Here is a 14,832-nt window from a genome sequence, read left to right on the forward strand (position 1 = left end):
ATTTTGATATGTTATGCTGTTTATCATTCAAGTTAAAATATTTTATCATTCCATTGTGATTTCTCCTTTGACTCATATTATTTTTAGAAGTTAATTGCTTAAGTTCTAAACACTGGGGATTTTAAAATTTAACTTTTTGTAATAGATTTCTGGTTTACTTCTGTTGTGGCTAGAGAACATGGTGTATATAATTTCAATTTTCTCAAAATTATTTTGATATCCTTATGGCTAGACAAATGTAAATTTTGTTATATGGCTCATGTATACTTGAAAAGTACATGTATTCTACAGTTGTTAGCTGCACAGTACTTTATATATTAAGATTGTTTAATTGTGTTATTTTAATCCTCTATATCCTTACTGGTTTTATTAGCTCCTGAAAGAGGATTGCTAAAATCTCTCACTAAAAACAGCTACTAAAGCATTCTCATACACGGCTTTTTGTAGACATGCTTTCCTTTCATTTGGGTGTATATACATAAGAATCAACTAGTTAGTCATAGGGTAGATTTTGTCTAGTTTTTAAGGAACTGCCAGGCCCTTTCCAAGATCAACTAGGTCAAGTTGATTGATAGAGTCAGAGATAATCTATATCATTACTGTTTTGTTGTCATTGTTGTCTAGCTTTTCTATTATTTACTTAAAGAAGGATGTTAAGTGCTTGAACTATGATTGTGGAATTGTCATTTTGAAACTTTTATTTATGTATTTGTCTATTTATTTATTTATTTATTGAGTTGAGGTCTCACTCTGTCACCCATGCTGTAGGGTAGTGGCACAATCACTATTCACTGCAGCCTCAACCTCCTGGGCTCAGGTGATTCTCCCACCTCAGCTTCCCATGTAGCTGGGACTACAGGTTCATGCCACTATGTCTGGCTAATTTTTTGATATTTTGTAAAGATGAGGTCTTATTATGCAGCCCAGGCTGGTCTCAAACTTCTGGGTTTAAGCAATCCTCTTGCCTCCTGGGTTCAAGCAATCCTCTTGCTTGGGCCTCCCAAAGTGCTAGGATTACAGGTGTGAGCCACTGTGCCTGCCCCAATTTGACTTTTTAATTGTCTGCATTTACCTCATGTGTTTTGAAACTTTTTTCTTAGGTGTACTATTATGCATTTCTGATGCATTACTTCCTTTGTCACTAATACATGTTCTTCTCTATTTCCAGAAGTACTCTCTGTCTTAAAATCTCCATTTCACTGAATTTCTTATTATTGTTCCTAATGGAGGGGTATGTTCAACCCTGTTTCTTAGCATAGTTCCTCTGGCAGCTGTTGGATGACCCTTTGAGGATTATTAGAGATGTAGTTTGCTAGGCAGACAGCAAAGCAAATAATTCTCATATGTAGGAACAAAGCCAAGTGATCTCATGGAGGGTGAGTTTATGCAATAACAAAGTGGTGGCTGCTCTGGGAGGTGTCCTGATCACTAATACCATCTTGAGTCCTGTGATTTATCAGATAACTACAACAAAATTAATGGAAAGAATTCTTCTAAGAGGGGGAAGTATGTTGTTGGATGTAGTCCTGTTCTTGCTTGCTGATTTTTCTCGCTTAATTAATTAATTCAGGAACCGTCTGATTGACTAATTGTATATCCTTAATTTTATAGTTGGCATTGCTGATGAGATGATGTATGTTGAATTACTGTAAGCTAAAAGTTGCTTTGCTTTTGATTCTGATTCATCCTAATGATACATGTTCATGTTTTACTGGGCTCGAGCTAAATCATTACATTAGTGGAACTGCCATCAGAGATTGCTGTAAACATTTCCGTTACACTAATTGCCATGATTTAGTCCAATTCTGTGAAAAAACTAAAGAGCAAAATGACCCTCTTATAGACATTCGGTTTTTTGTTTTTGTTTTTCTTAGAACACAAAAATGTACCCATAATTGCTTGATAGACACAGTATTTAATCTACAAAAATAGAATTTTAAAATAAAATAATGAAAGTAGTTTAACATGAAGGAGGCATATTTGATTTTTAAAATGCTATCATTTATGTTCATATGGTCATGAATTGTTGTTGTTGTGTTTTGCTGCTTTTTAATCTATGAAACTATGTTGAAGGTTCAAATAATATTCAAAGACCAAATTTGTGTTGAGAAGTGCACTTATACTGCAGGAATTTCTTCCCAGATAGTTAGAACTGTTTTTGTGAACATGCAAGAGCCCATCAGAGAATATATAAAGATCATTTCCGATGACTTTGGAAGCATACTAGCAATTGGTAGGACATTAAGTCTGTTCATTATCTGTTAAGCCCGGTAAGGTAAGCTTGGGTGTCAGATTGACTGAAATATTTAAAGATATATTGATCATGATTAAGATTTTGCAACCATTAGGGATTATACCCGGAATAAATGTGATTGGATGTGTGTATGTGCTATTAGCAAAAGACTCCCTTACCTGAGGGAACAAATATCGTTTTGTGATCCTTAGAAACCTATTGATTCTTTTTTGTCCCCCTGTCCTCATTGCCCTTCTTTCCTTTCTTGAAGTGTTCTTCCACTGCAGAGTCTCTGTTTCTTCCATGTGGCTTTTTTTCTGTGTGTGTGTGTATACACATGCGTGCACATGTTTTCTTATTTTTGCACTTCAAATTAGGTGTGTTCCCCAGATGTCTGGTATGCACAGTTATCTGATCATATTTAAGAACAGGGAGAAAAATCTGCTTGGAAGCCCTGCACGTGGAATGGGCATGTCAACTGAGAACTTCATGCTGGGGCAGGGATCCTCAAACTGTCTCATTCATGGATCTCTTATTATTATAAAGTTATTATAAAGGTTTAGGTATACAAACATTGATCATGCAGGTACCCTTGTTGATGAGGAGTGCCCCTCCCTTCCCTAGCAGTTTCCCTCAACTGCCAATCCCTTCCCCTCCCCTGACAGTTTCCCATTGCTGCCAGATGCTTTCGTATAGTAGTATAATTGTTCAAGTTTTGCTTATGAGTGAGAACATATGGTACTCTGTTCTTTGTTTCTGTGATAGATCACTGAGTATGATCAACTCCAAGTCCATCCAAGTTGCTGCGAAGTCCATATATTTGTTCTTTTTTATGACTGCATAATATTCCATTGTGTATATGTACCACATTTTCTTTATCCAGTCCAGCTTCGATGGGCAACATGGTTGGTTATTCATGGATCTCCTAAAGTCTCATTTTTTCATGGCACCTCCAAGTCCCTCCAAATGTCTAATGGTTTGGTTTTTGGGGTAGTTAGGTCCAAAGAACTTAATAACAAAATTTGCATGGTGAGCAACAGAAATTGCTGTGTTTTCCTTGAAAATTCAAAATATTTCACAGCACTTTTGTGAGCTCACATGGCACCTCAGGGAGCCTTGGTGTACAGTTTGGGAAGTGCAGCTGTAGGATGACTTGGCTGAGAGGGACTTGCGACTGAGAACTTCCATGTCAGCCCATTTGACTGGACCTTTGAGCTATGGAGATCTATAGACTTTTATTCCCTCCACTGACTCTTTGCTAGAATGTGGAAATCAACCAGTGACAGCCTTTTAAAGAGATTATCAAATACGGAATTATTTAATCTAAGTCAGACCTATTAGTATGCCATAATACCACCCATGTTTTTTGAGGTCAGGGTAGGAGGTCACAGAACCTTAATCTCTTGGTGGTGTCTGTGATGGCTCATTGATCACCTTAGGGGTGACTGTTCTCTATTTTCCTGGCAACTCACCAAGGTGTCACTGTGACCTGGATGTGGTATGATGGGTCTCACTGAGGTAAGGACCAGACCTTCTGTTTGGCCAGTCTCAGCCTTTCAGGATTAGGAGAGTGGAGGGACAGACAGCATGTGCCCCTGTACTAGGAGCAAGTGTCACTGGGCTACAAAAGCTTGTGGGTTTGTACTGATGAACCCTAGTGTGTTGGTCCTAGGTAGGGTCAGTGCACATGTGCTTTATGCTACCGTTATACTCCTGGTTGTAGATTTGGCATAAACGCATGATAGGCAACTGCACTGTGCTTTGAGAAGGTGTGGACCCTTCACTGAATACAAGCAGCTCTTGGGGAGTGGGATGATCAGGTGCTGTGCCACAACTGGGACTGAGAGGTGTGATTCCTACATACAGGTACTACACAGCTTTCCTCTGGTAGGACTTTATCTTGGCCTATGAGATTCCCAGAGAAGATTCTTTTGTTTTCTGCCAGCAGTCTGCAAACTGACTAGGGGAAGTACGCTGAGGTGGCTGCATTCAGGATGCTTCACTCACTGTTGCTGTTTGATACACTCATTCCCCACACTGTGCCTAAGTTCTTGGAATGTGTTTTACTCTCTCCAGAGGCTAACCCTCTAGATATCTGCTGGAACTGGGAGGGATGGTTGTCCAGGAGCCTATAAAAAAGAGAGGACACTGGGTTCTAAGTGCTCCTCAGGCAGTTCCTTATGAATCTGCCCCTTCACCCCCACTTCCAAGGATACCTGATGCCATCAGCGTTGGAGGCTTTTGAATATTCTACTGTGTAGGTCAGTTTGGATCCTGGCTTTCACATCTGCAGACTCAAGAGTCACCTTTCCACATCTGCTAAGTCAGATTCCACTTTCCCATCTGTTTTTCAACTTCCCAAATTTTGTTTATATTGTCTTCTCTTTATTTTCTTTATCTTTGTAGGTTTATATGCTTTTTTTTTTTTGCATTTGAGAAATATTTTGTAGTTTTAGCAGAATTTAGGGAGAGTGTTAAATGAAATATGTTTATGCTATCTACCACATTTCCATTCATTCATTCATTCTTGAAGATCTTCATGTGCCAGGGATGTGACTGAGTGCTGAGATTAAAAAAATGGAAAGACAAAGTCTTTGGCATCAAGTAGTTCACAGTTTGATGGGGTGAGGAGTAGAGGGAGAATAAGCCAGGGTAATAAATAATGAACATGCATGGTGATAATACACATCAGAAGTGTATGTCAGGTTCTATATGGGATTAACCAACAGAGTTAGGTGCTGTTTGATGTGAGTTCAACAGAAAAGTGACAGAGGGCATTCAAAATGAAGAGAGCCTCAAGTAGTACAGTAAGGCTGGGTTACATTGGGCGTCTGACCTTGGGCAGCTCTCAAAAGCCACTGTATTCCTCACAACACTGCAATATCCAATGGCTGCTCCTCTTCCTGGTCACTCAAACCTGGTTCTATCTGGCTCTTAGCCTCTCAACTCCTGACCTTGCTTTCTGGCTCCTGCTGTCCTTTGGACTTGATGCCTGATGCTTGGTAATTCCAGGCATATTCCTGGCTCCTTCCTCTACTGAGATCCTAGACTTCTACCTGGTCACATTGCCTCTGTTTCCCTCCGACAAATTTCTCATCCAAGTAAGGAAGGCCAAGAACCCACTTCCTTCACCTCCCATGACCCCCTGCTTCCTACCCTCCAAAAAGAGCAGACAGGGTTAATATATCAACAAGGAAGCAGTGGTCAGGGAGGTAGTTAGGAACCTAGCAGCAATTCTCAAGTAACTGTGCCTGTAGATCAGGCATCTGCAGAACCTATGTCTGAAAAAACAACAATAACAATTGTTCCAGTTGTTTCAGGTACAATGAGGCCCTCTGTCCCTTTCTTCATCTTTGTCTGTCTCTTCCCTTGAAAGGGTAAGAATGGCATCTCTACTACATACTGCTTTGCCCCACCCCTTTCTCCCCTTTGCAGGGAGTGAGTCTTTTAGACAAGCAATCTATCAAGTTATGCCACTCAGGGTGGTCAGTGTTGATACTAAGTAAATAGTAAGTTTGTTCTGTGGGTGCCCTGCTCTGAAGAACTGGATTTCTCCACAGGACAGAAAACACTCAGCCACAGAGGGATCCGGAACTCAGAAGTGAGAGAGGTAGGAAAAGGGGAGGACAGGAGGGTGAGGGAGAGGAGCTCGTGGCTCCTGTGTGAAGAGGACTTAATGCCAGATGGAAAGGCGAGAAGCTGTGAAGAAATGCTTGTGCTGTCCTACGAATACTGGGTCCTTCTGGATTACTCCCATTGGTACATTGAGCTTTCTAGACTTGCAGTAAGTTAACGGTAGCTTTAATTTTTCTCATTTATGCGGGAGTCCTCTAAAAAGGCCTTAGCCTCTGCTTTCTATCCCCCTCCCCTCCCGTATTTTCTCCCTTTTCCTGAGGGTTACCACTTTCACGTTCGCCATTAAAGTTCTGTAGCCAATGAGCCTGCCCACTATGATCCCCATTACAATATTACCCCAGTCTCAGATAGAAAAATACTGGAGTCATCAGTAACATGTGGAGCTATAGAAGTACTTCATTATTTCTTCCAGTTATATCCCAAGTGTGTTGGCCTTCACAAGCTGGTGAGGGTGAGTCAGTCCACCTTCCTGTGGAGATTCAGAGATTGTAGTGTTTTGCTAGTCTGGGTATGGCAATGCCTCTGGGCATTCCTAGGGGTGCTCTGTATGTCCATGGATCTGCTGGTTGTTACTTAGTGCTTTGAGCTGGTCATGGTCACTGCTGCTCTTGCTACTTCAAGACAGTGAGTAGAAGGAGAGTATTCTGTGTGTGTTGCACATCATTGTAAAAAAGTTCCAGTTTAGGTTCACTGAACCCCAAGGTGTTGCAACTCAAGAGGTCAAGCATCTTCAGAGGCGGGAGCTGAAAAGTAATTGACTTAGCACCACTTTTTCTCCAGGGCAATACAAGCTACTGTAGTGGAAGGAACCCAAACTGCTGCGTAAATCATCCTTCACAAAATAGGCAACTTATACCTATCCCAAGTGTTTGCAGTTTGAGTTTCTATTGTAATGGCTACTTTCTTCCTTAGTAAAGGAATGTAAGGCATCAAAAAATACATGAGGGACGACTTTTGTGGGTAGACTTGAAATCATGATTCAATTCCCCTGAGGATTTTTAGAAAAATGACACATTTTAATTGTACATATTTATGGGGTACAATTTGATGGTTTGATACATGTATATATGTTGTATAAGGGTCTCATCAGAGTAGTTAGTGTATCTGTTGCCTCCTGAAGAAATGGTCAACATCATTAAACACCAGGGAAATGCAAATCAAAACCAAAGTGAGATGCCATCTCATTCCAGTAAAATGGTTATTATCAAAAAGACAAAAACAGAAACAAAGCAAGTGTTGGCAAGGATGTGGAAAAAAGGGAACCCTTACAAACTGTTGGTGGGATTGTAAACTAGTATAGCCATTACAGATAACAGTATGAAGTTTCCGCAAAAAAATTAAAAATAGAACTACCATATGATCCTGCCATCCCACTCCTGGGTATACATTCAAAGGAAATGAAATCAGTATGTCGAAGAGAGAGCTGCACTCCCATGTTCAGTGCTGCACTATTCAGAATAGCCAAGCTATGGAATCAGTGTAAGGGTCCAACTACAGATGAATGGACAGAGAATTTTTTATCAGTGTGACTCTTTCCCCTTTGCTTCTTTTCCCTTTCAGATTCTAGCAAGCCAGACTGCAGAGGGCCATGGTCAAGTTCAACTTCCTTGTTTTCTCTACTTCAAGTCCAGCTGAGAGAAAAGGATCTTGCATACTGAGTGCATATCCCATCTTCCTACTCAGGAGTTCTGTGGAAGCGGAGCCAAAACCTAGCCGCAGAAGACAGTCGATTGATTCAAACATATGCTTCATGTAACTTGAGATGTTGAAAAGCACTGCATAGTTGCACCAAATTGAACACAGTCAGCAAATCCCATGGTCACCTGACATGTGTAATTTAGACGAGTGGATTATCAGCCTGGGACTAGGCACCTTCGTGCATGAATATGGGTGTGGGTTGCCAAGATACCCTGAAGAATGTCCTATGTGCCTATTGAAGCAGGAATCCAAAATTAGAAAAATGCAAATGGCTGTCATACATGCACACGGTGGAAAGATGGGTTTTTGCCAATTCAGCTGGCTCCCCTCTAAAACCCAAGGCTGTGTCTCCATGAAGCAAGGAAGCTGTAGGGCCGAGCACTGATTAGGAGAAGAGGAAAAAGGCTTCCAACTGTGCAAAGTTACTTTAAGTCTTTTGGAAGGAGCTGGAGTCCAAGTCTAAAAGGATAATAAACTGATGGAGGGATGTTTGTAATGGACAAGAGAGAATGATCCTGACATTACTTATACCCTCCAGCAGTTAAGAATCATTAGACCTTCAAGTGTTTCATTGGCTTGAACCTCATCCAACTGACACCATTTCACCCACTCTCTTGTCACTCCCGAACTCATAGAATAGGGGCACCCACCAGAAGCAGATATTCTCAGATTCCCAAGTGAATGCAAAATTCTATCCCACTCCATCCCCAAACATACAGGATAGAAAGGAGCATTCCATTTGTGATTCTGCCTGCTTTTCTTAAGTCCTTCTGCTAGAGCTTTTTAAGTATATGCAGCTGGGACGGACTTGCACTCCTTCTTCCAGGAATGCTTTGGTTTCCTTTTAAGTCATAGACTGGGGAGATTTGATATAAAAAGTCATCAAAATTCTGTGATGTTTTCAATTCTGGGGAGAATTCTATTTCACTCTTGTGAACCCTGGACATCCGTGGACATTGCTGCTCATACTCCCTCTCCGACATTCCACATCTGTGAATGGGAAATGTCTACAGAGACCAAGGCGCTGTGTGGATGAATTCCACTGCTCCTCTGTGGAGGGGCTTCCTGTGGAGGGCAGTCAACACTATCATTCAGGACGCTCTCAAAACAAGACAGAGAAAGAAAGGAGATAAAAGAAAAGTGACTCATGTCAGAAATCTATTCTCCAAAGACAATTTTTTAAGGTAAGGAGAATGGCTTTATGGTGAAACTCAGTTCTGGAGATGTTCAGACTTCCAGAGTGTAAAGGCCTTAGAATGAATGAAGTCCTTGACAATTCTTTTGCTTGATATACTGCCTTAAAAGTTGCAGCTATAATAAATGTCAGCAAATTCTTTGTAGGGATAAGTGATGAATCAATTATTTTATAAATCATAGCACCCACACACGGGGTTATTCACTAAAACAACTTATCTGCTGAGTTATTCACCTGGCTGTGCTGTTCAATGTAGTGCAAATACTGGCCAATACCATAAGGTACCTCCCCTTTACCGTGAATGTGATTATTGAGATCAATTCAACAAGCTCTTAGTAGTATTCCACTACCATCAGACACTATGCTTGCACCTAGAGAACCGAAGATTTTAAAAGCCGTCATCCTGGCCAGGAGCAGTGGCTCACACCTGTAATCTCAGTGCTTTGGGAGGCTGAGACAGGAGAATTGTTAGAGACCAGGAGTTTCAGATCAGCCTGGAAAAACTTGGCGAGACCCCATCTCTACAAAAATAAAAAAATTAGCCACGCATGGGGGCACATGCCTATAATCCTAGCTACACAGGAGACTGAGGCAAGAGGATCATTTGAACCCAGGAGTTCAAGGCTATGATTGTGCCACTGCACTCTAGCCTAGGTGACCCAGTGAGACCCTGCCTCAAATAATAATGAAAAGAAGGAGGAGGAGGAGGAGGGCCATGGTCCTGCCCACTAATAATAATAATAGACATGGTCCTGCCCACTAACAGCTGCCTAACAGTTTGGAGGAAGATAGATATATATACAGATGGTTTCAAATGTGTGACAAATACAACTGTAGTTTCACACCAGGCTGTGAACACTTAGCTGGCCAGTGTGAGTCAGGTGAGGCTTTTTGAAGAGCAGGATCCATGTGGTCAATATTTATGTCTGTTTTTTTTTTTTAGGGGGGAAACTTTTTAAAATTACAAAATTAATCCATGTCCAATTTAACAGTGCAGAAATGTGTAAAGTTGAATGTGAAATGAGACGAAACTTAAAGGATAAGTAGCTATAGGAGTCCCCCCAATCCAAGGGGGCCCTAGGGTGGGAGAGCTCTGAATGTGTTTTATAGGCTGAGGGAAAGAAGCAGGAAAGAGAGAGTGAGAGAGAGACAGAGAGAGGAAGAAGGAGAGAGAGAAGGAGAGAGAAAGGTAGAGAGGAGAGAAAGGGAGAGAGAGGGAGAGACAAAGAAAGCGGGAGAGAGGGAGAGAGGGAGAGGGAGGGAGTAGAGAGAAAGAGGAGGGTCAAATATACTAGAGCAGGGAATAAGTGATGACCCAAGACCTAGGAAAGTAGCTCACTGGGGTTAAGAGGACAGGTGATGGATTGGCCTTGAGCAGGTACAGGATAAACTCTTTCTCTGAGATTGAAGAGTAGGGTGGCTGTGGCTATCAATGAGGTGTGTGTGTGTGTGTGTGTGTGTGTGTGTGTGTGTGTACACTGAGAGAGGAGATAGCTAGAGAAAAACTAGGCAGAAAGACAGAAAGTGGTCTCCCCGTAACAATGTAGTGAACTTCCAGCATTCCAGCAAGCCTCTGGACTGATAAACTCACAATGGTAAACAAGCTCCCTGCTAGCCTCACAAGCTAGAGCTCAGTACTCACTGCTGGGATAGAAAAACAACCAATCGGCTCGCTGCCAAGTACCAACCAATCTGCTCACCATTAAGCCCCGCCTCCTGCCAATTGGGCCTCAGTACTGACCAATCAGAACAGCTTGTGCCAACCAATTAGTTCACAGCTAGTGCTAGCCAATTGACTCAGTCTTAGGGCTATATAAGCACCAGGTTCCAGTTCCAAATCAGCAACCACCTCAGGTCCCCTCCCGCTGTGGTAGCTTTTCTGTCCTCTCAATAAATCCTGTTTTCTCACTTTCTGGGGGCTGTGTTCCCTCATTCCTCCTGGGCACAAGACAAGAATCCCTACCTGAAGAGCTGCAGACGATCATTGGAGCTGAAGAGCCATGTACCCCGGAGGCTGACTTGCCAACTGACACAGCGTGCTGAACTCTGAAAGAAGGCGAGATTCTGAAGCTGAGACACTTCTGGGGGCTGCAACACTTTCAGGGCTTGCCTTACCAGCCCATTAGAGCCAACACTTCTGGAGCTAGGCTTGACAGCCCATTGAGCTGACCCTCTCTGAGGTCGGCTGGCTAACCCATTGAGCTGACACTCTCAAAGCCCAGGCTGACCTGAAAAATTCATTATCAACACAGACTAGAAAAATAAGGTTGGCCACATCTAATGGTCACACCATCTAACATTCATTGAATATATACACCCATCATACTCCCTGCTATGTGCCAAGCACTGTTCCAGGCACTAGACATACATTAGTGAACAGATAAGTTGAAGGCCCCCTTCCTAGGACACAGATGGAAATGTGCCATGTGGACACAGGAGCCCAGGAATGGCCAGACACACTCACTGACCATGTTGTAGCACTATCATAAAAAAGCTCAGCATATCGTCATGTTGATTATCCACGAATTTGATGTGAGAGCCAACTAGGACTATTTCATCCGTGGTCATTTGTACAGCAGTAAAGTAGATAGCAAAAGATACCATTTGAGATGCTTGTCCAAGCTGTGACACTTTTTCTGAGGACTGCCCACACCCACCCATGAGGATGAACCCGACAGACATGTTTGTATTATGTTGACTTTGATTTTCCCCTGGTATGGCCAATTGGGTCAGTAATAGATGCCTGGCCTAAGCTAGATCACTGAGATTTTCTTTCTGGGAATTTGGAACTGGTTCTAAGAGAGCTATTCAACCTCTGTCATCACTTTAATTAAAGACACACACATTCAGGAACTTTAGGGGTGGCCATGCTTGGCTCTGTTTATAGAGAAGTATTGCAAATCAATTTAGGGAGAAGAGAGAATAAATTATGACAGGAGTGAACAGAGAGGCAGAGATAAGAGGCCATCTAACCTGAGAGAGGGAGATGGTAAGTTAATTTACTTATCTAACAATGATTTGAGTGCCTACTCTCTGTCTAGACTCTGGGGACACTGACATGAAGACATAAACTACTTCCCCAGAAGCTTCCATTCGAAGGAGATGGAGTCTACACGGCTCTGGACAGCTTTTTGTCCTTGGTCCTGGTCCATTGTGAGGCCTGGCTTCACCTTCTTCCCTGGATTTCCATCTTACTTGTTTCTAATGCTAATACCTTCCTCGCCGACCATTGCACCTTAGCTAGCTTCAGTGGGCTTCTATTATTTGTCCCAGAAGAATTGATAATATTCTATTATTTGTCCCAGAAGAATTGATTGATTGAATAGAAATTGGTCACTTTTCAATATGTTCACCCATTGACAGCCCAAAGTTAAATAAATCTCTCTGGATATTCATGAGATGCCAGCTCTGCTCGACTTTAAGTCCCCAATAACTAATTTTTTTTTTCTCCCCGATGGTGATAAATCTGCATAGCTAAAGCCGGTAGTACCTGTGACAGATCTATAGCAAAGCAGGCTCATTACTTTTATTTTATTATGTACAAAGGATTGGTTTACAAAGTATTTTGTAGAATAACTAATTCCTCATATCTATTTTTGGTCTTATTTTCCTTTCAATTTATATAGGGAATTTCGTCCCAATAGTACAAAGACACAGTCTATCATCCCTCCCCCCAACTGTATTTCTGGACTATATGTTAGAGTTGTCATTTTTATTGTTATTTAGTAAACTAAGGCACAGATGTGTAATTCTCAATCACGTTGGTAGGGTCTAGTGCTTGTGTTTTTTTAACATGAAGACCAGCACTTAGCTCAACACTGCCTAGAGCCAGGGAAGTCTATAAAAATAACAGCAATTACATTTAGCTTGAAATTTGTGATTAAAGCTTGAACATGGGGTGAATCAAAGTTACTATTTTTATGAATTGTGAAAACATATTTCATAAAATAACTTCTTTCATGCACACCTTTTCAAAAACAGAAAAAAGTGTAACTGATGAATTTAGCTGACAAATCATTCTTGTCTCCAGCTTAAATTTTTTAGGTGAAACTATAGTGTTGAAAGCTGCAGTGGGCATATTTATAACCCTTAATTCTTGATATTTGAGAAACATTAAACTTTCAGGGAACCTTAAAGCTCGTTTTGGGGTGAGAAGTGAATATAATTATAGATTTTTCTAATGGTCCTTTAAATGTGCATTTTTCATTTTACTAATGATCAGCAGGTCAACTAGAGAGAACAATTATTCTTTTTAAAAACTCTGAGTCAAAAAATACATATTTCAGGAATATCTACAAATTTTATTCCTCCATTTCAGTAGTGTTCATATCATTAACAAACTTCAGAGGCAGAAAAAATTCTTCACAAGTGAAATTTCGGGGTCAAGTAGTAAAGCTGGGTCTAAGGATTAGTTTTACCATTTTATTTTAAAAGTTTTACTCCAGGGTTATTTATTCCTTCAGCCTAAAGACATGAAAGTAGAACTCGTTCTAATTTTAAAATTTTTTAATTATAAAATTCAAACATACATAAAAGGAGAGAGAATAAATCACGAATCCACACATACACAGAGGGATGCCAAAAAATTTATACACATTTTAAGCAGTTATCTATGTATTACTTTTCTAAGTTGAATTATGGTAGCAATGTGTAGTATGACACTTGCTCAGCGTGCTTCTACCATTTTCTTAGACTATCCTGTCTGTCGCATGGTGTCGCTAGCATTCATTTGATTAACACCATCTTTTGAGCAAATGTCATACTCAAAATGTGTATACATATTTTTGGTAACCCCTGTATTTATTGCTGAATAGTTTTTCATATTTTGCCATATTTGATTTACCAGTCTTCTTTTTTGCTGAAAAGTTTCAAAGTAAATTATAAGCATTATGCATTACAACTATGTAACCAAAACCCATACCCCCAAAGCTATTAAGATAAAGTAAAACAAAAAACATTATGTATCATCCTTAAATACTTCTGTGTGCATCTCTATCCAAATAAGGCTTTTTCTTATATAATCCCAATACCTTCATGGCACCCCAGCAATAATAACTCCTTAGCATCATTCAATACCCTGTTCACATTAAAAATCGCCTTTCTTCCCAGCTTTTAAAGTTGTTTTATTCACATTGGGAGTTGTGTTACTCAAGTTGGTGTCCAAAGAAGTCCGCATGTTGTATTTGGTTGTTTGTCTTTTAAGTGTCTTTAAATCTAGAGCAGTTATCTTCCACCTTTTTTTTAAATTTTAAATTCTTGTCACTGACTTAAAGAGACTCATTGTCCTGAAGGGTGGTCCACAGTCTGAATTTGTCTGATGTCTTCTGCATTATTTAATTATTTTTTCCCCTATCTTTTGTATTTCCTTTAATTCTAAAAGTTTTAATATATTGAGGGGGAGCAATGTTTTAGGTTTTGGTTCATATTGTAGCACATCAGTAGACAAATATACATATGTGAATTACCCAAGTTTCATGATGCCAAGATTAGTTAGTGAGTTCAGCTGGTGATAGCCAGACCCTTCCATTATCATGTGGTGGGTTTTCTCTTAGGACTAGAAGTTATCTGCCAAAATAGCTAGTTCTTCCTTCATTCTTTACTATTAACATCCATTGATGTTTGTGGTCTGAATAAATTATTACACTAAGAGTTACAAAATGATGATTTTGTAGTTCTATCTTTCCTATGTATTGGCTGGAATTCTACAGAAAAAGCTTTCCCTCATTCACTAGCACTAATTGGCTACTCTGAAATGTAGTTCATATAATAAAGACAAATTAAAGACTTCAATCTTCCCTTTCTTGTAAATTTCCAGAGTAATAGCCCATTGTTTTTAAGCATTGATCATTGAAAATGCTTAAACAAGTGTACCCGCACCCATCACTAAGAGAATGGCAAAATTCTTAATCCCTGGGCCAGAATCCTATATGTCAAGAATAGACTTGTCACGGAGAGGACATCTCTATGTAATAATAGACAAGAGGGCCATTTGTCTATTATTGCTACCCAGAGCAGCCTGTTTGTTCTGAAAATTTTGTAGGTAAAATTCTATTCCTTTCTCCTTAAGCTC

Source organism: Carlito syrichta, unplaced genomic scaffold, assembly GCF_000164805.1.
Source record: "Carlito syrichta isolate Samal-C Ts95f unplaced genomic scaffold, Tarsius_syrichta-2.0.1 Scaffold303197, whole genome shotgun sequence".
Classification (NCBI taxonomy): Eukaryota; Metazoa; Chordata; class Mammalia; order Primates; family Tarsiidae; genus Carlito; species Carlito syrichta.